This window comes from Peromyscus eremicus, chromosome X, assembly GCF_949786415.1.
Source record: "Peromyscus eremicus chromosome X, PerEre_H2_v1, whole genome shotgun sequence".
Lineage (NCBI taxonomy): Eukaryota > Metazoa > Chordata > Mammalia > Rodentia > Cricetidae > Peromyscus > Peromyscus eremicus.
In genome coordinates this window covers 117,750,620-117,776,786 of record NC_081439.1, presented here as the reverse complement: position 1 = coordinate 117,776,786, position 26,167 = coordinate 117,750,620, and positions in this window count along the sequence as shown.

Below are 26,167 nucleotides of genomic sequence, written 5' to 3'. Positions count from 1 at the left end.
TCTATCCACTGGAACATGGTGAGCTCCCCAGTGGGTACATAACTGAAGATAACAAATTGTGCTCTTCAGAATCTGTAGCCAATAGTCCTGATGGGAGAGGGGAAGGCCTTATGACCCCTCTGACATCCATTACTAACCTTGTCAGGGCCAGTATTGATTGATATACTCTATTTTTATTGCCATCAGTAACATTTCTTCTAGGATCCTTAGGTGGTAGCAATTCATTAGCCTTTACAGCTTACTCACGTTAGTGCCGGCAGACGGTCCCCTTTTCCTGATAGTTTAGCACTATATAACCGTGGGCCTGCCCTAGACCTGGAGTCTCAATTTCAATGGAAGTTTGGGATTTATAAAATACCCAAAGACACCTAGATGATGAGATGTTAAGGACTAGAATCAAGTCTATGTGTTCCTAAGGAAGGGTAACTTTTGCCAAAGGTTCAGTTTACTTATTCATACAGGATTTGTCTACTTTGAGAGTATATCCTTTCTTCTTATATAGAAGTTCCTTGCAGGCTGCAGGTTAGGGGAGGTCCTGTGCTGTAAATCAAACCCAAGTCTTTCTAAATCTAATGCTTTTGTTATCCATCTTTACTAAAACAAAACATAACTTGTGTTTTTCCATTTTTACTGAGAAACTTGGACAATTTAGAAAATATCTAAGCATAATCTTAACCTTTATAGACCACAATTTTGAATCAATTTGTCTAATTACTTTGCACATGGCCATTAATCATTTTATAATACATACATTTGTATTTAATTCTTTCTTACCCAATGAATTCAATTTGTACTGCTGGTATATGCATAGCTATAGGGTACCATCCACTGGAACATGGCCACCTATCAAAAGCCATACCACTGAAGAATACTGAGTGTTTTTTCTCTCCCAGTGGCCATCAAAAGACCAGTAACTTCTCAGCTAGAGGTGGGGTCTTGTGAATCCCCTCCATCTCTATGCTGGATTATTGACTGGCTTGATCTTTTGCAGGTCCTATGCCAGAAACCATAGTTGTTGTGGGTTATATAAAAAGAATACATGAAGTTGGAAGGGGGATATAGGGGGGAAGTCTGGTAGTATTTGGGGGAAGCTTGAGATGAATGCAATCTAAACACATTGTATTCATATATGAAATCAACAAAGAATATAAAAGGCTCAATTTACAAGTAATACACAAAGCATTTCTACAAAAAGAGAAAATCTGTATTTTTCTTTAAATGTTAGCCAGCCTCCAGGCATGAACATATATTTTCCAGGTAGACACTTCTAAGATGCTCAAACCTTTGTTCTCAGCACTTTATTAGTTTTATATGTTTTAAAAGTCTTTTGATAGGAATCCACGAAAAACGTTTTAAGAATTTAAGACTGGTGGTTGTTTTGACTTTTTAGAGTCTCTAAACTTTAATAGAGATTTAATGTGGCAGGGTTATGAAAATGGTTTGGGGTTGGATAATTTTGACCATTTTATATATAATATGTTTCACATATTAGTTCCATTATTAGACAGGTTATTTAACCTTACTCAGATGTATAATCTGCTTTTTTTCCCCACCGAGCAGTAGATCATGAATATTTTCCGATTTCATTATACTTTTACATCATTTTTTTATGTCTACACAGAGTTCATTGCGTGACTCAACTGTCAAATTTAATCAGTCTCCTATTATGGTTAGATGTCTGTGCTATTTCCCATAGCTATGACATTTTTTTTTCTTGTAGCTCTGTCTCTGTTAGACCTCTAATTATGCACACTATTTTCAGATGGGACCTGCCTACTCTTGATGTTTGTGACAATATCAGAAAGTTGCCGCAGCTCAGAAATGACTAAATATGAAAATAAATAACAATAGTTCCTATTTGTTTAGCATCTCAGTTTGCCTAGAGTTTTCTTTTATTTATTAAGGATTTTTTAATTTCATTTTACAAACCAATCACAGATCCCCCTGTCTTCCCTCCTCATTCTCCTCCTGCCTTCCCCAGCAAACCAACCCTCATTCCCTCTTCCAACAAGGTAAGGTCCATGGGGAGTCAGAAGAGCTTAGTACATTTATCAGGGGCAGGCCCAAGCTCCTCTTCCTGAGTCAAGGCTGTGCAAGGCATTCCACCATAGGTAGTGGGCTCCAAAAAACCAGCTCATGCACCAGGGATGGATCCTGATCCTACTGCTAGGGGGCACCTTAAGGAGATCAAGCTATACAACTGTTACTCTAACTGTCATCATAGAGTCTTCATCCAGTAACTGACGGAAGCAGATGCAGAGAACCACAGCCAAGCACCAAGTCGAGCTCTAGGAGTCCAGTCGAAGAAAGGGAAGAGGGATTATATGAGCAAGGGGAATCAAGATCATGATGGGGAAATCTACAGAGACAACGAAACCAAACTAATGGGAACTCATGAACTTTACACCAACAGCTGTGGAGCCTCCATGGGACTGGACTAGGCCCTTTGCCTAGTGTTTTCTATGGAAGTACTTTAGCGTTGGAAAATTTTAAGGTGCATATTATGAGCTGTTGACTCTGGCTATGATCAGGTCCAATAAGGCACTTGTGAAAATATTGGTCATGATCAACATTGCCTCTTGATGTTATGAACAGGATATATTTGTAGTAAAATAAAGTTCAAGGACATCAAACAAGTTGCTTAAGGAAACTCTGTATTTATCAATTTGCTTCCAGAGTAGCCAGCTCACACTTTGTTTTAGTAAATAATAAATCCATTATTGTAGGAATGCAAATACTATTTCTTTTCATTCATGGAGATATTTAAAACATGGTATTGTATCTGGAGAGATGGTTCAGCAGTTAAAACCACTTGCTGCTCTTGCACAGGACTTGATTAATTCCAAATCCCTATGACCACAATTCCAGGAGATCTGAAAACCTCTCCTGGCCTCTGCAGGTACCCACACTCATGCACACAGAGAGACAGACACACAAATAAAAATAAAATAAATCCTTTTTGTGAGTTAAAAATGTTACGTGCATAAAGTAAGAAATATGTTTTCCAAAATTCCTTGCAAGCTGAACACAAATTTTCCTCATATGTGTATGACAATAGATAGCCAGGGAGGCATATTAAAGGGAGAATGTATACACCTCAGACTTCAGCTTCTAAAACTTGTACTGATCATCATTAACTTCTGTTCTTCTTAGTGATCACTGGAATATTTGAATGTACTGATGAATGGCCTGAAGAGGAAATGTAGACATTGCAAATTTATAATAGGAAAGATCCCAGCAAAAGGGTTCAGAATACAGCATCACTGTACAACTTTCTCTTTCATCTTCTGTTTAAATATGATATGCCTGTTTATGATAGTCCCAACATGTGTTTCTGTGATTGTATTTTAAAATGATGCAGTAAGATGGATTAGCTCTTCCTTTCTCCTCAGTTGTAAATGATGTGTTTGAATTGCCCAAACAGAGATCATTTAGGCTCTCTGTGCCACACCCTAGTTTCAACCATGTATCCTAATGTTTGTAGACTTCTTCAAGTCTATTTCTTCTGTATGCTTATGAAAGTGCAGAGCCATTTTGAATGACAATATTCACATTCAGAACCTGGATCATTTCCAAAAAGTAGTAACTAATTTTCTTATTTTTATACCTGTGTGCCTCCTAACTTTTTAACACACATTCCTGCTGTGTGTCATATAGCCAAGGCATCTGCAATAAATAACAGCTTATCATTATATAGCATAGATCTATTTACTTACTCATCCATTATGAAAATAGTTAGAAAGCACTTTCTATGTACCTTCTTGCTTGTAGTGAAGATTAGAAATCTGGTTTGCTGCTATAATTGCCAAGGAAGTGTACCACAGAAAATAAGGCAATTTGAAGCTTATTGCCAAGGAAGTGTACCACAGAAAATAAGGCAATTTGAAGCTTATTTGAATTTATTATTATTAGTTTAACTATGGATAGTTGAACCAGAGAGTAGATGATCTACATAGCAGGAGAGAGTGGAGATGTAGAAGAGGAAGGGGTTAATGGTGCAGTCTTTGGAAAGCACTGATTTCAGCTAATGATAGTTAAGGAAAAGTGCTCACCAAAAAACTCCAAGACAATGGATTGTGAGTTAGATGGAAAAAGAGATTCTGCTTGCTATTGCTTACTAGGAAATAGTGGAAAACCAGAGAGAACTGTTATTGCACTTCACTAATCAAACTTTTATTTTGATGTGTGGCTATTTATATTATTATAATGAAACATCTTTTATCTTTTCTAAAGTATTATGCGTTATGAATGAAATAGTTCAGACTGCATTTTTATTCACTTCTCAATATTGAACAAATTAATGAACAGGATATTTGGTTTATCACCAAATTATTAAACATATATTTTATAGTCTAACACTCAATAATCACCAAGAACGTTCTTATGAGATGTTAAGAATTCATTAATATTCTTTGATACATGCCACTGCTAGTGGCATCAGTTAATTTAGTAATATTAAGATTTTTAGACATCATTAGACCAGAAAACTTCATTCATTCTTCAAGCCAAGAAGAAGTCATTTTGGTCAGTGACAAAATTATTCAATGAAATGAACACCAGCTAAATCTTCACTTTAGCTGAAAGTTATCCAGTTTGGAATTCAGGTTTTTAAATTTAAGCTCTGGAACTGCATATCTGGAGCTACTTGCTCGACCTCCATTGTGGTGTTGATACTTCTTTCAAGCTCCAGTAATCTGGGCAGAGTATTTAATATAAGCCCGATGATTACTATTGGTTTAGGAGCAGAGTTTAGGAGCTAACACTGTAGAGGAATGGAATAGATGGTGATCCAGGAGAATGTAAATCCTTCAATCATTAGATCCTTAGAAAAGAAGAAAATGATTGACCTCCTCCTAAATATGCTCTTGATTTTGCAGATGAGACACACATTCCTGGTGCATATCAGATAACCCTTAACCAGGCATTTCCTGCTTCTTACCCATGTAGCTGGAGAGTTTTCTCTCCGGGACCCACCAAACCCCGGCAGTCTGACAGCCCACTTATGAAATAAATACACAGATGCTTATATTATTTAAACTGTTTGGCTTAATGGCTCAGGCTTCTAGCTATCTAGTTTTTACATCTTAAATTAATCCATTTCTATAAATTTATACCTTGCCACATGGCTCATGGCTTACCGGCGTCTTCACATGCTGCTTGTTATGGTGGCAGCTGGCTGTGTCTTGCTCTGCCTTCTTGTTCTCTCCTTTCTCCTCTCTGTTAGTCCCACCTATACTCCCTGCCTGGCCACTGGCCAATCAGTGTTTTATTTATTGACCAATCAGAGCAATTTGACATACAGACCATCCCACAGCCTACCAAGATTGTAGGACTCTTCTACACCCTTTGGTCACCAAGAACTCTTATGATACACTTATATGCATGTAGACAAAGCATAAAAACACATAAAACTTAAAAGAAATAAACAGTAATCATTTTACTAATGAAATGTTTAATAAACCTTTTCCTTAAGATTATAGGTAAGTTGTGAACCACGTTCAGTAACCATTTATTTATAGATAACCATCTTCCTCAAGTTTAGGGATAGGATAGCCAAGGTTCTTTTTAATTGTCACTGGCCAGAGGATGGATTTGTTCTTCCCTTGAAGATAAGCTAGAAGGAAACAGACTTGGAGTTCAGTTGCTCCATGTATGTTCTGCTTGTGATCCCTATTTGTCTAGAGTAACCTGAGGCAGAGCCTGGAATTCCTTTCCACCTCTTCTGGCCTGTTTGTCTACAGCATTTCTCAGCCCCTGGGTTGTTCAGACAAAGGTCTTACAGGGAATTTGCATAAAGATAACTTCCTTTTCTTCTCTGTAATTGACAAAAGTGGAGAAATGATGTGCTGTTTAGTTTCATTTATTTATTTTTTTTTTATCAACTTGACACAAGATAGGGTTATCTGAGAAGAGGGAACCTCAGTTGAGGAAATTCCTCCATCAGATTGACATGTAGTCAAGTTTGTGGGGTATTTCCTTGATTAATGTTTGGTGTGGGAAGGTCCAGCTCACTGTAGGAGGTGCTGCTCCTGGGCAGGTGGTCTTAGGTTGTGTAAGAAAGCTGAACAAGTCAAGAGGGGCAAGCCAGTAAGCTGTGTTCCCCCTTGACCCTTTTTTGGTTCCTACCTCCTGGTCCCTCCCAACTTTGACTTTCCTTTATGATGGACTACATTCAGGATGTATAAGCCAAATAAACTCTTTCAACCCCCAGGTTGCTTTTAGTCATCGTGTTTTATCACAGCAAGGTAGGACAGATCGTATAGGAAAGTCTATGTTATTTACCAAAATACTGATTGAGCAGAGGCATGGTAGAGAGTCACTCACTGAGACTTCAGTCCTCAATTCCCTTCATTTTCTTTCCTGGCATTTTTCTCTATCACCTCCTCTCTTGGTGTCTCCCTAAATTCCTGAGAGTCTGTGAACTTTAGTAATTTGGCTAGCTGAAGACCAAATGAACAAACAAAAATTATGGGATACTAGTTCTTAGCTGTGAATCTGTGAAACACTGATTTCCTTGTCACAACGTTCTTGCTATGACTTAGAAACAACCTAAACTTCCTCTTCTTTATAGACCTACCAATATGGAGGATACTGATGACATCTTTCCTTCCTGTACAGGATGTCTTTAGGAGATCAATTCTAAATGTTGGCATGTCCCCATTGGAGTTCTTTTCCAAGGGGCTACTATGTAACCAAAAGGCATTAGTATTAGTAAGGTTAGATGTGATGCCATTAATATTTCTCCCAAAAACCTTTATTCTGTTAAGGATGTAGGTAATTATTTTTTTGGCTGAAGAATTATCTCTAGAACTGCTCTCGTTTTAATGAGAACCAATGACATTATTGCTTTGTTGATCTTAAGGCAAAAATACAAGAATTAAAAAATACCTTCATAGTGACCTGACAAAAGCTCTGTACATCATGTTTTTACTTTGCTTCTGCTTGGAAAACAAACAAGCCACAAACCAAAGGCTGTCTTTGTTATCTAATAATCAAACCACCTTGTATTATGTATTGGGTTTAGAGCAGCTAACATAAAATCTAACTTTTAACAAAAATTTAACAGTATAAATTTATATTGATAATTGTAGGGACAAGGCAATGCTCTTCATACTACTGAAATCTCTTATAAGTTGAAAAGCAATTCTCCATTTTTCACTTAATGCCAACTGCTACCCTCCTCTTCTATGTGCTTGACTAGAGTGTAAATATATATATGGCATCTATAGCATAAGAACTTTTTTGATTTCTTTTTGCTTATTATATTAAAATATCCTGAAAACAAAGGAACCTAGAAGAGAAAGGATCCATAATTTCAGGTTACAGTCAATTACTGTGGCAAAGACAAAGCAGATACCTCAAGTAGCCGGTTGCATTAAGCTTAAGAGTGTAGTCAGACTATCCACCAGCTCCCAAGTAATGACACAGAGACGTATTTTTTTATTCTTTTCTATAAGCTTTTCGAGTTGTTTTAATATTTTGGGGGCTCAATATCCTCTTATGTAAATGTTTAAGATTTTTAATTTTTTTTTGTTTTTTTCTTCCCTTACTTTTTTTGGAGGAGACTTCTTATTAAGTATGTAAGATTGGTCTTATCTTAGGCTTGTTCCAAACTAGCATTTTTAACTTAAATTAACCTGTTTATATTAATCTATGTTCTACCACGTGTCTTGTTACCTATCCTCCACACTGTACATTTGACTTCCTCCACCACTCGCTGATGAATCCCACTTTTCAGATTCCTTCCCAGAGTTTCTATCTCTGTCCAGAAATTCCTCCTATCTTCTCCTGCCTAGCTGTTGTTTGTCCCACTCTTTATTAAACCAATCAGAAGGTGCCTTAGGCAGATGTGGTAAAACAGAAACATCTTCACACAGTGTAATCAAATAGCCCACAACATGAGAGCCGCAATAAACTAATGCATATGAGCTAACTTGCTTGCTTATGCTCAGCTTGAATTCTCTACTCTGTTCAGAATCCCCTGCCTAGGGAATGTTGCTACCTGCAACTGGGTCTTCCCATATCAACTAACTTAATTAAGACCATCCCCATAGACATATCCATGGGCTTACCCAATGTAGACAATCTCTCACTGAGACTCTCTTCCTATGTGATTTTAGGTTGTATTAAGTTGGCAATTCAAACTATCATACTTTTTATGACTAGATTATTTCATGTAGCTTAATATCATCAAAATTCAGTCATATTAGAATCTAGAGCAGGATTTCCATCTTTTAAAATCCCACAAATTCATTCTTTTTACATAGTATGTTTTCATATATTTTTATTAATTAAATTTATTTTTTGACAATTCACATATGTGCATAATGTATATTGATGACTCACCTCACAAACTTGTGGAAAGCAGAAGGTGAATCTTAGTCATTTTTGTCTATTTGTCATGGTTCAACCTAAGGCCTGATATATAGACTTTCAATGTTTATTTATTGGATATATAATTGGTAACCCTGCTCCCACTTATCTGGTCTACTCTATTTGACCATGGTTGGCAATTTTTCTATGGACACATAGGTCTTAAAGTCAGCCAAATTTGCAGGCATTGGTCAGTAAAGCGTATTTTTTATTGTTCAGGGAACAATATGGATTTCTGTACCGTGATATTCTTCTATACCTTTCTGCCTTTAATGGTAAAATTACTCATGGAAGCATCCATAGCACTGACAATCATTCCAAGTCTCTGGAGATTATTGACAGTTATCAGCCAGCTGTTTCATGAGATGCACTTTAGGAGTTGTTTCTCATTTTTGTAGTTAATTGCAGGAACAAAGTGGCAACTGATGCAAAATTTGGTTTCTAAAAGAAATCATTCTATCCCTAATGAACTCCACATGGTAAAGGCAGCATGAAACCATGACTCATCAGTGCTCATAAGTCAATGCGACCAGGAAATGCTTGATTCTTTCTGACTTCTAGTTAAGAATTTAGGCAGTGTGATGTTACATGCCTTAAGGAATTTGCTAGAATAAGTGAAGTTTTGCTCAGGGATTAAAAAGGAGAGTAAAAAGTGCTTCAGAACATTTGAGAAGTCCAAATGGATAGAGATGGCAACACTTGTGTTCCTGTTTTTTTTTCTTTTGTGTCTCAAATAAAAGACTATGGGTGCCCTGTAACTGCTCTTGTCTTTAAGCTGTATTTGTGTATGTGTGAGTGAAAATGGTCTCTGAAAGCATAGATTTCAGCATAAATATATTATATACTTTAAGTGTATTTCTGCTTTATCTTGACATTGCTCAGTTAGTCCATTCAGTTTCTGGTTTATGTGTACTATGTAACCTCAACAGTGATACAATTTTTATTGCCAAACCACTATGCTAATTTAGACTGCTTTTTTTGTTAGAAAGAATGCATTTTCATATTTCCCTGTGACTAGCATGCTACCACTGAATTCATCAGAATAAGGCCAAGAGCATTGTCATGGTTTGTTTTCTGAATAAAATAAGACACTGAGTCATCAATACTTCTTTCATAAATACTCTCTTCTCTAGGTCCTGTTCCTCAGAATCAGTATTCTGTGTGGTGGTATTGTGTTCCCCAAAATATTTTGCACCCTAATAAACTTATCTGGGGTCAGAGACAGAACAGCCACTAGATACAAAGGCTAGAAAATGGTGGCACTCACGCCTTTAATCCTAGCATTCCAGAGGTAGAAATCCCTCTGGATCTCTGTGAGTTCAAGACCACATTGGAAACAGCCAGGCATGGTGACACACGCCTTTAATCACAAGAAGTGAGCCTTTAATCCCAGGGAGTGATGGCAAAAAACAGAAAGATATATAAGGTGTGAAGACCAGAAACTAGAAGGTTTCAGCTGGTTAAGGTTTTAGGCTTTGGAGCAGCAGTTCAGCTGAGATTCATTCTGGATGAGGACACAGAGGCTTCCAATCTGAGGAAACAGGATCAGCTGAGGAACTGGCAAGGTGAGGTGGCTGTGGCCTGTTCTGCCTCTCTGATCTTCCAGCGTTCACCCCAATACCTGGTCCAGGTTTGTTTTTATTAATAAGAACTTTTAAGATTCATGCTACAATTCTGTCTTTCCATTGTTGTTTGGTATCCTAGAGGGAATATCCCCCTGGGATGATGCAGCTAATGTTCTACACTAAAATTCAGACTGGTTAGAAGTTTTACCTCACTCATCCATTGGGAAAAGGAACATGTAAAAATGGTAGAAGGAAAAGAAAATCTATAAATAATGGATAGGTATCCCAGGCTACTCACCCTCTGACAAGTCACACACTCAAATGTCAAATTCCCCCCCCCTTTTTTATTATGAATGCGCAGATAAAATACTAGAAGAATAATTGACTTCACCTAAGAGGACGATGCTTGTTACCCACTGGAACTTGCTAGAATATAGATATTTTGTTTTCACAATTTTTTATGTACCTCTGAACCATGATGTCTCAAAGATCTGTTCTATATCTAAGTGACTGTAATCTCTCCATGTAGTCATAGTGGGGGTTTTGTGGAAAATGAAGTCTGACCTTGAGATTTCTTCACAGGGAGATGTGTTGTTTCAAAGAACTGCAGGATGGTAAATATGTCTATCTTTTCTGACATTGCTTTCAGGGTAAGCAGGTAGGCTGAATACTTTTTTTTAATTTAATTTTATTTTATTTTACAATATAATTTAATTCTACATATCAGCCACAGATTCCCTTGTTCTGCCCCCTCCCTTCCCCTCAGTCCACCCCCCATTCCCATCTCCTCCAGGGCAAAGACTCCCCTGAGGATTGAGATCAACCTGGTAGACTCAGTCCAGGCAGGTCCAGTCACCTCCTCCCAGGCTGAGCCAAGCGTCCCTGCATAAGCCCCAGGTTTCAAACAGCCAACTCATGCACTGAGTACAGGACCTGGTCCCACTGCCTAGATGCCTCCCAAACAGATGAAGCCAATCAACTGTCTCACCTATTTAGAGGGCCTGATCCATTTGGGGGCCCCTCAGCCATTGGTTCATAGTTCATGTGTTTCCATTCGTTTGGCTATTAGTCCCTGTGCTTTATCCAACCTTGGTCTCAACAATTCTTGCTCATACAAACCCTCCTCTTTCTCGCTAATTGGACTCCCGGAGCTCTACCCAGGGCCTGGCTGTGGATCTCTGCATCTGGTTCCCTAAGTCATTGGATGGGGTTTCTAGCACGACAATTAGGGTGTTTGGCCATCCTATCACCAGAGTAGGTCAGTTCGGGCTGTCTCTCCACCATTGCCAGCAGTCTATTGTGGGGGTATCTTTGTGGATTTCTGTGGGCCTCTCTAGCACTTTGCTTCTTCCTATTCTCATGTGGTCTTCATTTACCATGGTCTCCTATTTCTTTTTCTCCCTGTAATTGAGAAAGCTTATCTCATACTAATTCCCTATTACTGTAAAGGGTACTTTATTATGGAGTCAAAATATTTTAAACATTATCAATGTTGATCTTGTGGCTCTAGTTTCCTAGACTTAGTTGTAAGTTCTCAAAATCATAAACTGTGTTGTCTGTTACTTCTTTATCACCATATCCTCTAAAGTGCCCAAATAGCTTAATACTAAATTGTGGTGATATTGTGTTCCCCAATATATTGTCCACCCTAATAAACTTATCTGTGGTCAGAGAACAGAATAGCCACTAGATATAGAGGCCAGAAAATGGTGGCACTCACACCTTTAATCGTAGCATTCCAAAGGCAGAAATCCGTCTGGATCTTTGTGAGTTCAAAGCCACGCTGGAAACAGCCAGGCATGATGACACATGCCTTTAATCCCAGGAAGTGATGGCAGGAAGCAGAAAGGTATATAAGGCGTGAAAACTAGAAACTAGAGTCTGGTTAAGCTTTTAGGCTTTTAGCAGCAGTTCACCTGAGATTCCTTCTGGACGAGGACTCAGAGACTTCCATTTTGAGGAAACAGGACCGGCTGAGAAGTTGGCGAGGTGAGGTTAGCTTTAGCGTGTTCTGTCTTTCTGATCTTTCAGCATTCACCTCAATACCTGGCTCCAGGTTTGTTTTTATTAATAAGACCTTTTAAGATTTGTGCTACATTAAATGGCTACCCAATGGCTCTGAAGATAAAATACCACAATTATTGGTCTGTTTCCCATGGCCAGTTTGTCTTTGGACACCATATCAATCTCACAATGCCTCAGTTTTCCCCTGCATAAAACTGGTTCTGAATATTGTATGAGACAAGTATTTGCACGTATCTGGCATGCTAATAAGTCCCTTGTAAATTCCAAGCATTAGTACTGATGTTCTTGACTGAACAACTGATTGAGTCATCTAAACTTAGAAGCAACTGGAGGTATAAATTGTGGAGACTAAGTAGGTCAGAAAGCACAATGAGTTTTCCTACTGTCTGCTTTTTTTTTTAAATTTTCATGACAAGGTTTCTCTGTGTAACAGCCCTGGCTGTCCTGGAACTCACTGTATAGACTAGACTGGCCTCGAACTCATAAAGATCCATCTGCCTCTGCATCCTAATTGCTGGGTTAAAGGTATACACCACCACCTACTGGCTGTACAGTGAGTTCACATAGAGGCAAGCTTTAAGTACAGGAGAGAGAGGGAGGAGAGAGGGGTGAGCAGCGTCATTAAAGAAGTTTATCTGTGATTGGTATGTAAAATGAATAGAAAAATTCTTAATAAAAAAGGAAAAAAAAGTTTATTCAAACCACATTAGAAATAATGGCTTAGCACAATACTCTTTCCACTGGAACTTTCTGTGAGGACAGAAATTATTTTCTTTTAATTTTTTTCATTTACTGAAAATAGATTCTTTTCTCATACAATTTATCTTGATTATAGTTTCCCCTCCCTCTATTCCTTTCATTCCCTCCCTGAGTCCCTTCTCCTCTGGACCCACTCCTTTTTCAAGGACAGAATTGTTTTTTGTCTATAGTTTCTCAACTGGTACCCATAGTCACATGTGCCTCTTTGTACTTGTAACCTGATTCCCCAAATGATAAAATGAAGAACGAAGTTATTATTATATTTATTTGAACAAACATAGAGCTATGTTCAAATAGCCACACTTGTAAGTCAACTTAAATGTAGCACAACCACATTACAGGAAAAACCTTCAAGGACAGTGAATGCTGTGTGGCTAGTATTGGTGCCAGAGAATTAGGGGGCCTCTTCTAAGTGGGAAGTCATATGTCCTTCTTCTGGCTCTATCATTTTTACTTCCCTCTTTATTTCTCCTTGGCTCTGCATACCTTTCTTGTCTTTCATCTCTTTTTTCTTGTCTTTCATCTCTTTTTTCCTCTTTCATTCCTATTTATTTTCTAACCATCAGAATCATCAGCCAAATATGTCTTAAGATATATGCACTTGTAGGTATACTCATATCAATTAAGGATAGTAAGATATCCTTGAATACTAATATTAAAACATATTTGGTAAGTATACATTTATTCCTTAGGAATGAAAAGTGATATGAGGAAGTTATAAGCACTAGCTAAAACAAGCTTTTTTCCAATACTGTATTCATACGAAGAGTGATTCCTCAATCTGGTGCTGATTTCATTCATCTACTAAGTAGTAGATAATGGGCATGATCATTGCAGAATTTGGGAGCTCTCATCAAAAGCTACCACTATTTTCCATGGATGAATACAGATGATATTTCATCCAATGAAGGGCAGGAGGCTGAACTGCAATAACTAATTGGAAGGGAAAGAGGTGAGGGCTGGATCATGGGAACTGAGAAACATTCATTTTGTTGCTAAGACTACTTTTGTGGCTGTTGTCCGTAATATGAACAAAGTTACAGACTTCCTAAAACAAATCCTTTCTCATCTACAATTCACCTGGTTAAAACAGTCCATTGTCAGTATTTTGGACATTTTAAACATACACTGAGTCATAGTTAGTACCTTAAATGACTTGAACATTTCCTGTTTAAAAAAAAAAAAGAAGGTATTTTATAGAGCACTGTAAAACCTTTTTATTTGTGGAATCCATCCATATTAAAATGGTAACTTCAGCAACCTTCTGTAGAGAAAATGGTGACTCTGACCTTTTATTCCATTTGGCCATGGATAAAAGAACTATAATTTCAGCAGTCAAATCGCAAATGTGTTACTGTGCCTGTGTTCTTTATACAAAATGCCATTTCGTCTGTCAGCTAATAACCCACCTTAATCCATTTTCAGTATACTGTTTTTTTTTTTCTAGGAAATTTTCACGTATACTTCTACTTTTTGTGTAATGTAAAATAGAATTGTTGAAAACTCTCAAACATGTTTACAGAAAAATGAGTTTATTAAAACAGATTTATGGTGGGTGTGGTGGTGCACACCTTTAATCTTAGCACTGGGGAGGTAGAGGCAGGCAGATCTCTGTGAGTCTGAAGTCAGTCTGATCTACAGAGCAAATTCTAGAATAGCTAGGGCTGTTACACAGAGAAACCCTGTCTCGAAAAAAAAAGGAAAAAGAAAGAAAGAAAGAAAGAAAGAAAGAAAGAAAGAAAGAAAGAAAGAAAGAAAAAGGCAGGTCCTGTGTGCAATGTAGATAGTACCATGTCATAACACCAGGCTGAAGACGACAGTAGTTACTATATGACTCTGAGTACAATCCATGCTTTTAACTTTCCAATTTGTTCTATAGGGCTGGTGATACAGTTCCAGGGCATTTGCTTATAACTTGTAGGGCCCTGGGTACCATCCCCAGTACTGCAAAAACACATTTTTTACTAAGAGAACAACAAATATCCAGAGAACAATAGTTCAAAGCCTGATGAGCAGAGCAGGTCCCAGACAGCTCCACCAAACTCGGTTGTTTATATTGTTCACGTTGCTGTAAATTCAACCCTCTAAAATATGCCGCAGTAAGCTTTGCACATGCAGGCTTTCTCAGCCTAGATGTTTAAGCCTGTTTTGATTTTTGTTTTTCCTACCATTACCAACCTTTATTCCCATTCTTCTATTCCACTGCAGCTTCAGAAACTGCTCTTAGATTTTTTGGCATTTCCATGCTCTTCTGCAGTCTCTGTTTATACCACACGCTCCTGGATTTTCTGACAAAATAACTGTGTGTCCTTCTCCTCTTCCTTATCTTCTTCCTGGTACTCATTGTGTAGCAAGGCTAATCTCAGATGGAGAACAATTCTTTTGCCTTAGCCTCCCAAGTACTGGAATTGCAGGCACATGGCATCATGCCTATATTCTCTAATCTTGTTGCAGTTCAAACATCTCCTCTTCCAGTGAATCTTCATAGATACCCTGGTCACACCAAAGGTCTGTCTTCTCTGTAGTTATGTTACCACATGACACTGTGGTATAGAAGAGCTTAGAAACAGAATCACTGGGATTGAATCCTAGTCATACTGTTTTCTAGGTATGTGATCTTAAACAAGACTTTGAATCTTACTTTTTGATTCTGTGCCTTCATCTGGAAAATGGACATACTAATGCCTTCAATGCACATGCATTATGCTTCCATTAAGAGCTAATGCTCATCAAGCTCTCTGCGTAAAGCACAATGCCATGCACATAGCTATTATCAATCCTTTCCCTAATGTTTCTTCATTGTAAAACAGCCCAGACAGCTTTGAATTAATTAATCTCAAAGTTGCCAAAAGAAGAAATGTGTTAGGTAACTCTTGGGCATGTGGATCAAAATATCACAGAACTGATATTTCAGCCTCCAAATGTGACCCCTCAAACTAAGTTGGGCATGAAGAGGCACAGAAGTCTTTAATAATTAATTAGTTAATTAATTTATTTATTCTATGTGTCTTTTACATCATGTATCTTGATACCGTTCTTTCCCCATCACTTTGCATCTGCCCTCTGCTCCTGCAACAGCTCCCCAAATTAAACAAAATTTAAGATAAAAAAGGAAAAAATATTAAAAAGGGAAAAACTGAAGAGTCTCATTATGGAAGCTGCAGTGTGGTACAGTAAGTCATTCCACAAACTCCTTTGTCCATTTATCTTCACTTGCAAGTGTTCATTGCAAAGAGTCATTGGTCTGGTTTGAGGTCTCTGGTTTCTGCTACACTATTGATGCTAGGCCCTCACTGAGATTCTTCTTGGATATCCCATTGTTGCTCTGAGTTGTAGAGATCCTGCAGCTTTGGGTCTGCAGGTCAGATTCCTTCACGGAGGCACAGAAATCTTTAATGCCATTGTATGTTCTTATTTAGGGGTTAAAAGTAGGACATCTGGGTGGGGAGTGGTGGTATGTTGCTGCAATTCTAGCATTTGGGATATAGAGACAAGAGAATTGGGAATTCAAGATCAGCTTGATTTACACAGTGAATTTGAGGTCAGTTTAGTCTACATGAGAACCTGTCTCAAAAACATAACCAGACAGTAACAACAGTAAAACCTAGGCTATCTTTAAGTATAACACTTGATTATATGGTACCTGATTATCAACTTGCAATGCTGGTCCATTGAATATTATATTTTCAAAGCTGTGAAAAGTGTACAGAAGTATCATATCATATATGGAAGAGAAACCATAGCTATTAGGCTCTAAAACACAGTCTCATGAATCCTGTTAAATTTATACTGTATTGGTGTCTTTTCAGGCTTGAAATTTCTTAGATTAATAAGACTCTAAGAGTATAAAATTTATAATTAGAGAGGAGATAATAACTCAGTGGAATTGTTGAGAGGTGGGATTCAGGACCCAGGGTTGCAAGTTGTGAGAACTGTGCAGGATATCAGGCTTTCATGGCCTTTTGTTCCTAAGGCTAGAGTATCCCAGCTGGCTTTGTAAGATGGATAAAACAGCCAGAGAGCTATACTGTGCATCCTCTAGTCATATCCTTTTCATCAATGCCCCATGGAGCCAAAACCCAGTAGTCATGAGTTACAAACACCTCAGTTCTAATAACCTCATACTTTTTCATCTTTTGAAATTCTTTCAAAATCTTTCAAGGGCTATCTCATCTTCTCCAGTTCTTAGTTTGCATGACTTCTCTTCTGACCCCCATTTTTTCATCTGTATTGGGCTTACATGTTGACCTGGGCTTGCTACTGACAAAGAACACTGAGGCTAAGCCTTTAATTTTAACTTAGGTTCAATCTCATTCCAATTGTCCTGCCTCTGTGTCTCCTTCCCACACTTTCTGGAATTCCTTTCCCTTCTTGTGACTTATTACAGACTTAGGCAGCTCCTGGAAGAGAAATAATTCTTATATTTCTGGCGGCCATTTGGACAGAATGGCATCTGTATATGACAGAGTATATGTAATTTGCCCAAAAGGAACCAGGAATTCAAATTACCCCATTTTTATGCCAGACCTTGGTGATACCCTGTTTTCTGTTTCCACAGAGAATATTCAGATTGTCGACTGTGCGGTCAGTGCTGCACAAACTTGCTTATAGTCTTTCTTCTAATACAGAGACAATTTCTGGAACTCCATTAATTTTTGTTGACTGCTGAGACTAAGTATGTTTTTTTTGAAGTTGACTCCTCAAGTTGCCAGTGAGTGTGCTGTGAGATGAAAGGACTATTGTGTTCTCAGTTGAATTACATAAGCGTCTAAATGTACATTTGTCTGTAATTTCTCAATACTAGTACATGAAAGCATAGTATTTCTCATTATATATAAAAATAGAATTTGATTACCACAAAAATATGGCTAATGGGTGAGGATTTAGGAGACTGAAAATCCTAATGGGAAGTCCAGTATATAAAGGCCAGTTTGGAAGTGATCTATTAAGTCCCAAGTATACTTTTGTTAGTCACTAGTCAATTTCCTGCACACCCTTGGCGCTTTGTGGGAACAGAATTTCTACTAACAGTTCTTAGGCATAACATAACTGGAAGGTAGAGACATCGTGGCAAGTTCTAGATCAAAGGCTTTTAGAGAAAACTGATTTTAGGAGCATCAGAATTGGCTCCTCCTATCCCTAAACAGAGCAAAACATTGTTCTTCTTCTCCTCTTCCAATGTCGTTGTGGAGAACAATATGGCAGAGCAAACACAGCAAAGACTATGGAAGCAAAGGGCATATAAATCCCCACTGTGTCCTTTACTAACTGCATGACTCACTATAAAATGGGGCTTGATGACTGCCTGCCATTTCTCCCTCCATGAGGTATTTTGAAAAATACTTACTGACTGCTAAACTATGCCAGACACTCTGCTAGGCACTCTAAATACAATGGCAAACACACCAGGCACTGTTCCTGCCTCTATGAAATTTAAAATAAGCATGCTGTGAGGATTTGATAAGAGTAGTGTCCAAGACATATTTATTGCTCACAAAAATGTGGATTTTTTTCTTCTCTCAATTTTGAATCTGTTGGGTTAGGTGTACAGGATATATGTAGGCAATGTAGCATTAAGTGTGAGCGTGTGTGTGTGTGTGTGTGTGTGTGTGTGTGTGTGTGTGTGTGTGTATGCATATGTACATGGACACACATACCCTCAGATCTCTGTGACTTTGATTTATTTTATGCTAAGGCATTTCCCTGTTTATTTTCTTTGAGTGACTTACTTGGCAACAAAGCACGATGGATGTATGGATACAGTCCTTGAGCCCGGTGCCTTTAGAGAATTCTATTGGCTTTATGATATCACATTTGGTTTCCTATTCTTGGTTCTCTGTGAGAGAATATGACAAGCAATGAACTTTCCTATTTGTTGCAGTGATGTCCCAATTAAAATGAATTCCTAAAATGTTGTATTTTGGGTTCAGAGGCAAGTGCTCTTATGAGACAATAAGACTAGTAATAACAGCCTACCATGTTGTCTTGGGGCATATTTCATATACATAACATCCCACAAGTTGATTTTATTTTGAAGATGTTATATGAGCCATATTTACACATATATTCTATTTAATCCTCTTGTACAAAGGGCTCTACACTGTGTGTTTTACATAATTGTACATGATACCATCAGAACAGTCAGAAATGTGTGGTCAACCTAAATTTTTTATTCTGATACTCTTCTTCCCAAATCTGTCTTATCCCAAAGTTCTCTTGAGCTCCCCCTTAACATAGCCTTATCCCACTGTCATTACCTTAGTTTATATTCTTACTATATCAGTCACAGTTTCTGACAGTAACCAAACAGGCTTCCATACCTCCAATCAACCCTGCTCTCCATTTTCTATAATTGTTACTTCAACATCAATATTCTGATCTACTGTTGACTTTGTCACTGTCCTGTACAGTCCTTTTTAGTAATTCCCCTTTGTCTGCATAGAACAACAGGCTAATTTCTCAGCATGATGTACCAAGTCCTGCCTGATCTTTTCTGCTCTGCATTTTATTTCAACTTCTGTTATTCTTGCTTATTTTCTAACCATCCAAAATACACAAGGCTTTGGAATACAGCATTTATTCATTCTGTGCACATCTGTGTGCCAAGTACTTGTCTAGACACTGGGTATATCTTAGGACAAATAGAGACAAAAGACCCTTCTATCATAGAATTTGCATCCCAGTGGGAGAAACAAATAAGAAACACATATACTCTTTCATTATTACCGCCTTTGTGTCTTTCCATATGCCATTTCCTCTGGCTGAAGTAATTTCCTTACCCTCTGTTTTTCTAGAAATTGCCTATTCCTCTTTCAGGCCTGCATTTGTGAGCATTCCATCTAAGGAGCGGTTCTGCTTGCTCTCTACCTTTCTATGGTTTCAGGTTGCTGTTTCTCATTAGTTGCTTGTCAGACTTGGCCCTTATGACATTCTCCCTTTAACAAGACAATATCTTTTTCAGCTCTGTCTTCTCACTACTCAGCTCTGTGCTGGCGCATAAGCACGAACCAGAAAATGTGATAGAGACCATAAAAGAATGAGGGAAAGTAAAAAAAGGAGGAAGAAGAGTGGAAAAGAAAAATGGAAAAGAAGGCAAAAGTTGGGGGGGATTCACAATAGGAAAAAGAAAGTTTCAAAGGAAGAGGTGGAGAAAACAAATTTATTTCCACATTTCTTAGCTTGAAAGAGTTGTAACTGATTTTGATTTTTTTAAAAAAATTATACATCAGCAGAGATTCAAATCAAGAAAATGCCAGAAAATTTAACAACCAAACATTTTTTAAGTAGGAATGACCATTTCCTCCTGTAATTTGGATTGTGCATCATTGTCTCCACAACTTATTAAATTAAGAAATTAAATGAAATCTCCCTCACTCAAGTGAATTAATCTTTACCTTCACATCTTTTTACTATGTAATAATTATCAAAGCTTGCAAGAAGTATGTTTTTCTTTTATTCACATCATTGTTCCAAGCAGCATCAAGATGAAATATAAGTGTTGGGACAGATGACGTACAGATTTGGTTCAGACTCTTAGTAGTTAGCTGAATTAGGAAAAGAATTTTCCCAGTGAGGGGCTTTGGTTTCCTCTGCTGGCAAAGGAAAGCTATGGGACAATTGTTCTTTCCCTGCATCTCCTTTGCCAGTTCTGAGAACATACTAATTGGGTGGTGATTAGTTACAGACAGCCTTCATTTTCTCCAAATGAACAGCTTTGTGTTTTTCTTTGGATATAAATAAATCCTATCATAGTCTCTCCACTCAGATGACCTTAATGTTATCTAGATGCCATAGCCCACCACCTCTCGGGACTTGCCTTAGACTTCTGCCTCTGTCCCGAGACCCTTGCCCAGTTCTACTTCACTTCCTGAGGAATTCTGGGATGAGAAAGGCCTGACACTGAAGGTCTGGTGTCACACAAGTTTCTTTTCCCTTAATGGTGCTCCCATATAGAGAATTGTCAAATTGCCCTCTAAATTGTGTAGATTGACCTTACGGTGTAATGATCTTTAAAACCAAGAAAATGGGGAAGAATGAGGAATTTGTAATCATGGAACATTCAAGTGATATTAGGAAAGTATTGGGTAGCTTTTTGACTATTGAAGGACAGTATCAAATTAGATTCTTAGCCCCTGTCCCATATAGACAAAGTAAATTTTAGATACGTTAAAGTGTAAACTATAAGAGGAAGTGAAAGAAAAGTTATAATAAAGTTAAATCATTCTTGGGGGTTGGATCATTTTGTTTTGGAAATGTAAAGGCAGAAATAACAAAGAAAATGATTGATATATTTGATACATGAAATTAAAAAAAAAATCTTTTACTCATCAAATGCCAAAGCATGTAGGAGGCCCTGGGTTTGATTCCCAGGCCCCTCTACCCAAGCCAGTACCCAAATGGCAAAAACAGAAGTGAGGATTTTAAAAATATATCCAAATCAGCATCCACTAGATTTCTTGATGGGCTCACAAGAGCATCCATTCATTGGACTCCTCTTCATTTTTCTTTTGACTTCTAAGGCTGGACTCCAGAATGATGAACCCGGGATATTTTCAGACAATTTTATAGCTTTAGTAATGGCTAGAATCACACTGTGAGGTCCCTTAGAGTTTGTTTCTGGAGAAGGAGTAAAAGAAGAACTGTACCTATAATTTAATTTTTAGGTTAAAATAAATGAATGAATGAATGAATGAACAAAGCACTCGCATTGAGCCCCTTGTTCAGTGTTCAATAGAGAGTTACAGCTCAAAAAAGTGATTAATTGAGTCTGACCACAGTACATTATACATGCCCTGAGAACATGCAAAAAACAAAAACAACAACAACAACAACAAAAAAAAAACAAGCAAAAAGAATTATCATTGTTGCTGTTTTGCTTGAAGGTTCCTTATCACTTATCTTGTTTCTCTCATTTCTGAGTATCCTCTTTGAATGCTTAAAGGCAATGTGGTTAACTGGAAAGGTATTTCCATTTTAGTATCTCCCAGGAAGAGCACAGGCTATTAAGAAGTAAGGACAAGCCAGGCGGTGGTGGCGCACGCCTTTAATCCCAGCACTCGGGAGGCAGAGCCAGGTGGATCTCTGTGAGTTCGAGGCCAGCCTGGACTACCAAGTGAGTCCCAGGAAAGGCGTAAAGCTACACAGAGAAGAAAAAAAAAAAAAGAAGTAAGGGCAAGCCGGGCCGTGGTGGCAGAGAGAAGATTAGGGGCGTGTGCTAAGGCAAATCAATGATGTCATCTAGGTTGTGTCAATTGCGGGAATATGCACCTGGTCACTAGGCTAGTCAATGGGAAAGGAAGTGATTAAAAATCTCTGTGGTAGCTGTGAAGGAATACTTTTCCAGGTATTTTGTTTCCTAAATTGCTACACAGTGACACTGTCTGATAATGAGGGTGGTCAGAAAAATATTTCAATGAGATAGATTCTAACATATGTCTAGAAATTTAAAAGAGGCATTTCATGACTCATGAAAAGGTGGAGGGCACTTGAGAGAGTTCAATTTTCCTAGCAATGAATGATTAGGGACAATGTCATAAACCATCAGCAAGCATTTATTGAGTGCCTACTATGTGCCAAGAAAGTCTAATGGGGATTCTATTTCAGGCAGCTGAACTTTTAACTCCCATCTGCTTTCATTGTCTTAACCATAAATCGGATCTGAAGGAGCAAAGTAAATCTATTCTGGTGCTTGTTCATTCTTCCCCCACCTTCTAAATAGCACCCAGCAGCTGTGCTTAGCCTTTCTGAATACCATGGAAATCATTTACACATCTGATACTCTGTTAGGATTGCATTAATTGTTTTTCTTCACAACAATGCTTTCTAATTAGCTTGAACAATACCCTCTGTCTCATGTTTAAAGAGACTTTGTGGCTGGTGATGATTTCTCTAATTCTGACAAGGGAGATTAGATGGGAACTGATCTTTCTCTTGTTCTCCTTTCTTTTGCATTTCTTCTTTTTTATAAACGTATACTAATATCCTAACTTACATCTGCTCTTTATTGAAAAGTGTAATGACTTAATGAAGTCTATCATTCTACATCTCTCTTAGCAGGAATTCTGCACTCCTTTGAGGGTCTGATGAAATCTATACAACCTTCTTCCCCCAGAGAAGTGCACTGTTCCATGTGGACATATAATTCAATTTAGCCAACACAGGGAGGCTCAGGCACAGAATGTAAGGAATGCTGAATTACACTGATAGCCAGGACAACACTTTAGATCACCAAGGCCACTGCCTCCCAAAATTATTTTAACCATAGAACTCTGTGAGTGAAGAAGGTAGGAGGGAGAGAGAGGCTAAGTGGTGCTCAATCCTACTTTCCTACAATGTTTATTCTGAGGAAAATAGTGGGCAAGCTAGTGATATATCCCGTCTCTTCATTCTTCCATATGAAAAAGGTAAGTCACATAAGACAGAGGCGACTAACACAAGGTCATGGACCACTTCATTGACAGAGCTTGCACTTCCAAATTTGCCTCCCAATGAATGTGGGCACAATATACTTTAAGACCCTTATTTTCATAAAAACACCATCATTTGAGCAATAAAAATTGATAATGCAGCTGCCTTCTGTGTTGTGGCTACATGAAGGTTTTCCTTCATTCCCCCTGATTTCTGCTACTTCTCTTGTCTTGGTGTCCTATCTTAATTCATAATGTATCCTTTATTAGAGCATATATCATAGTCAAAAGCAGATCCTTTGTTCTCAACAGTATATATCCTGTTGATTTTGCACAACTCTAATTCCATAACTCTTAAAGAAGTGGCCACTGGCCATGGCCCTGGCATGACACCTGCTGGACTTTAGGCCACTGACTAGACAATCCAGGAAATTATTGTGATCCTCTCCACCCCTATCTTACAACCCTCTCAAGAAACTTGCCTGAGATCCCTCTGCAGTGTCTACCTGTTGTGAAACTACTATGGACAGGCAGACCTAGTCTTCTGTGATCTTCCTTTTTGCATATAGATCCAAAATAAGGAAACTACTTCTGGGTACCAGAGTCAGGAGAGAAATAAAATCAAGATGGTATAAAAGAAATTCACAGATAGAAGCGTTAGAGACAAAGTGGTTCTTAAACTTCTTGGTTTGAAAACTCATGTTTCTTTGGTGGTCTTTCCCTTCAATATGTTAGAAACAAAGTTAGTTCATCAGTCATGCCAGAGCTCTACTGAAATATAGCTTAATATGATCCTAGAGACCTAAAAATGAATGAAATATTGTCTGAATGGAGTTCTAAACTGAGAGAGTAGCATGATGTTTTGGTTAGGAGTGAAAACTTTGGATTGAGTCTGATATGAAGGTGAACCCTGACTTTGTTATGTCCTGTATGACCTTGGTAAGGTTAACTTACTCAAGCCTCATGACCTCATCTGTTCAAATGGAGAATGAGATGTCCACATTAGTAGACTATTTTGAGGATTAGGAGATAGATAGCCTATCTTTCTTGAAATCTCACAGCTGACTTTATATTTATTTCTTTTGTATGCATGTGTACATATACACAGTCATGTGTGCTGGTGTACATGCATTTGGAAACCAGAAGCTGTGGTTGATATATTGTGTACCCTAATAAACTTATCTGGGTGTCAGAGAGAAGAACAGCCACTACATTAGACATAGAGTCCAGAAAATGGTGGGTCATATGCCTTTAATCCTATCACTTGGGAGGCAGAGATCCGTTTGGATCTCTGTGAGTTCAGTACCACACTGGGAACTGAGCCAGGTGTGGTGGCACACATCTTTAATCCCAGCACTTGAGATCTCATGTCTTTGCTTGGGAAGAGCACACATGCGTTTAATCCCAGGAAATGATAGCAGGAAGCAGAAAGGTTCATAAGGCATGAGGACCAGGAACTAGAGGATTTTAAGCAGTTCAGCTAAGACTCTCAGGGCTGAGGACTCAGAGGCTTTCAGTCTAAGGACTCACGTGAACAGGATCAGCTGAGGAGTTGTTGAGGTGAGGTTGGTTGTGGCTTGTTCTGCTTCGCTGATCTTTCAGCACTCACCCCAATATCTGGCTCTGGGTTTTTTATTAATAAGACCATTTAAAATTCGTTTTACAAGGAGTAACATTGAATGTCTTATTAAATTGCTCTCCACTTTTTTTTTTTTTTTGGTTTTTCGAGACAGGGTTTCTCTGTGTAGCTTTGCGCCTCTCCTGGAACTCACTTGGTAGCCCAGGCTGGCCTCGAACTCACAGAGATCTGCCTGGCTCTGCCTCCCGAGTGCTGGGATTAAAGGCGTGTGCCACCACCGCCCGGCTGCTCTTCACATTTTAAAATACAGTATATCACACTGAAACTGTAGCTCATCAGTTTGCCTAGATTGGCTGGCTAGAAAGCTCCAAGAATCCTCCTGTTACCACTTCCCAGTACTGGGATTTCAGGCATGTTTCACTGCACTGAATGGGTGTTGATCTGAACTCAGATCCTCATGCTTGTCTGGACAGCATTTTACCCATTGAGTTATCATCTCCCTAGGCCCCAGGCTTTGCATTCTGACTTCTGTATTCTGTATTCTATACCCAGTCATCTGTACCCCTAATACATGGAGAGAGCATAGGAAGCATGCCTAGGCATGAGTGTAAAGATAATGGTTTATTTCAGACTATCTTGTGAACTCTGATTAAGTTTTCTTCTCTCTCTTTGACCTCACACATCTTAGAGAAGAATTGGAGACTTGCACTTGAACAATTTTTCTTTATTTTTATCTAAGACTTGATTAAATTGGAATAATTTTAAGAGATATTTTTTATTAAGTGTAGACCCACGGGTGCCACTCAGAGAATGGAGAGCCTTAAGGTGTGGTCACAGGATCTGTATTATAACTCTAGTCCATGGGTGACTTTGATGAGTAATCAGGTGTGGAAAGCACTGATCCAGGGTGTTCTAATGGCTCTACCATCCCAAATCCTTCTGCCTTAATACATCTACTCTAAAACTAAAGGAATTTCTGATTTATTCTCATAACAGATTGTTGTTCTCCTTTTAAGAATTTTATATAAATTGAACTAAACATGAATTCTCATGTACTTCCATTAATGAGAGTGGATTGAAGATGTATTAGTTGCTCCTTGTGTATCAGTATTTCACTTTTATTGTTAAGTAGCTTCCCAGCATGTGAATATAACATAGTTTGATTTATCATTTCCCTGCTGAAGGGCATTTCAGTTATTATCAGATGTTTGCTACTACATATACAATTGTTTTCGGGTCTTTTATAGTATGGTATTCTGATTTCTCTTATATATTTATCTGATGTGGCTTTCCTGGATGACATGGTAAAAGTATGGGTCAACATTTCAAGGAATTTCTGAGCATATTTCAAGTTTACACCATTTTTCATTGCTATCACTGATGAATGAGATTCATGGACACTTCACATTCTTGTCCATACTTAGTAATTAGCTATTCTGGTGTTTTTGTTCTGAATTGTG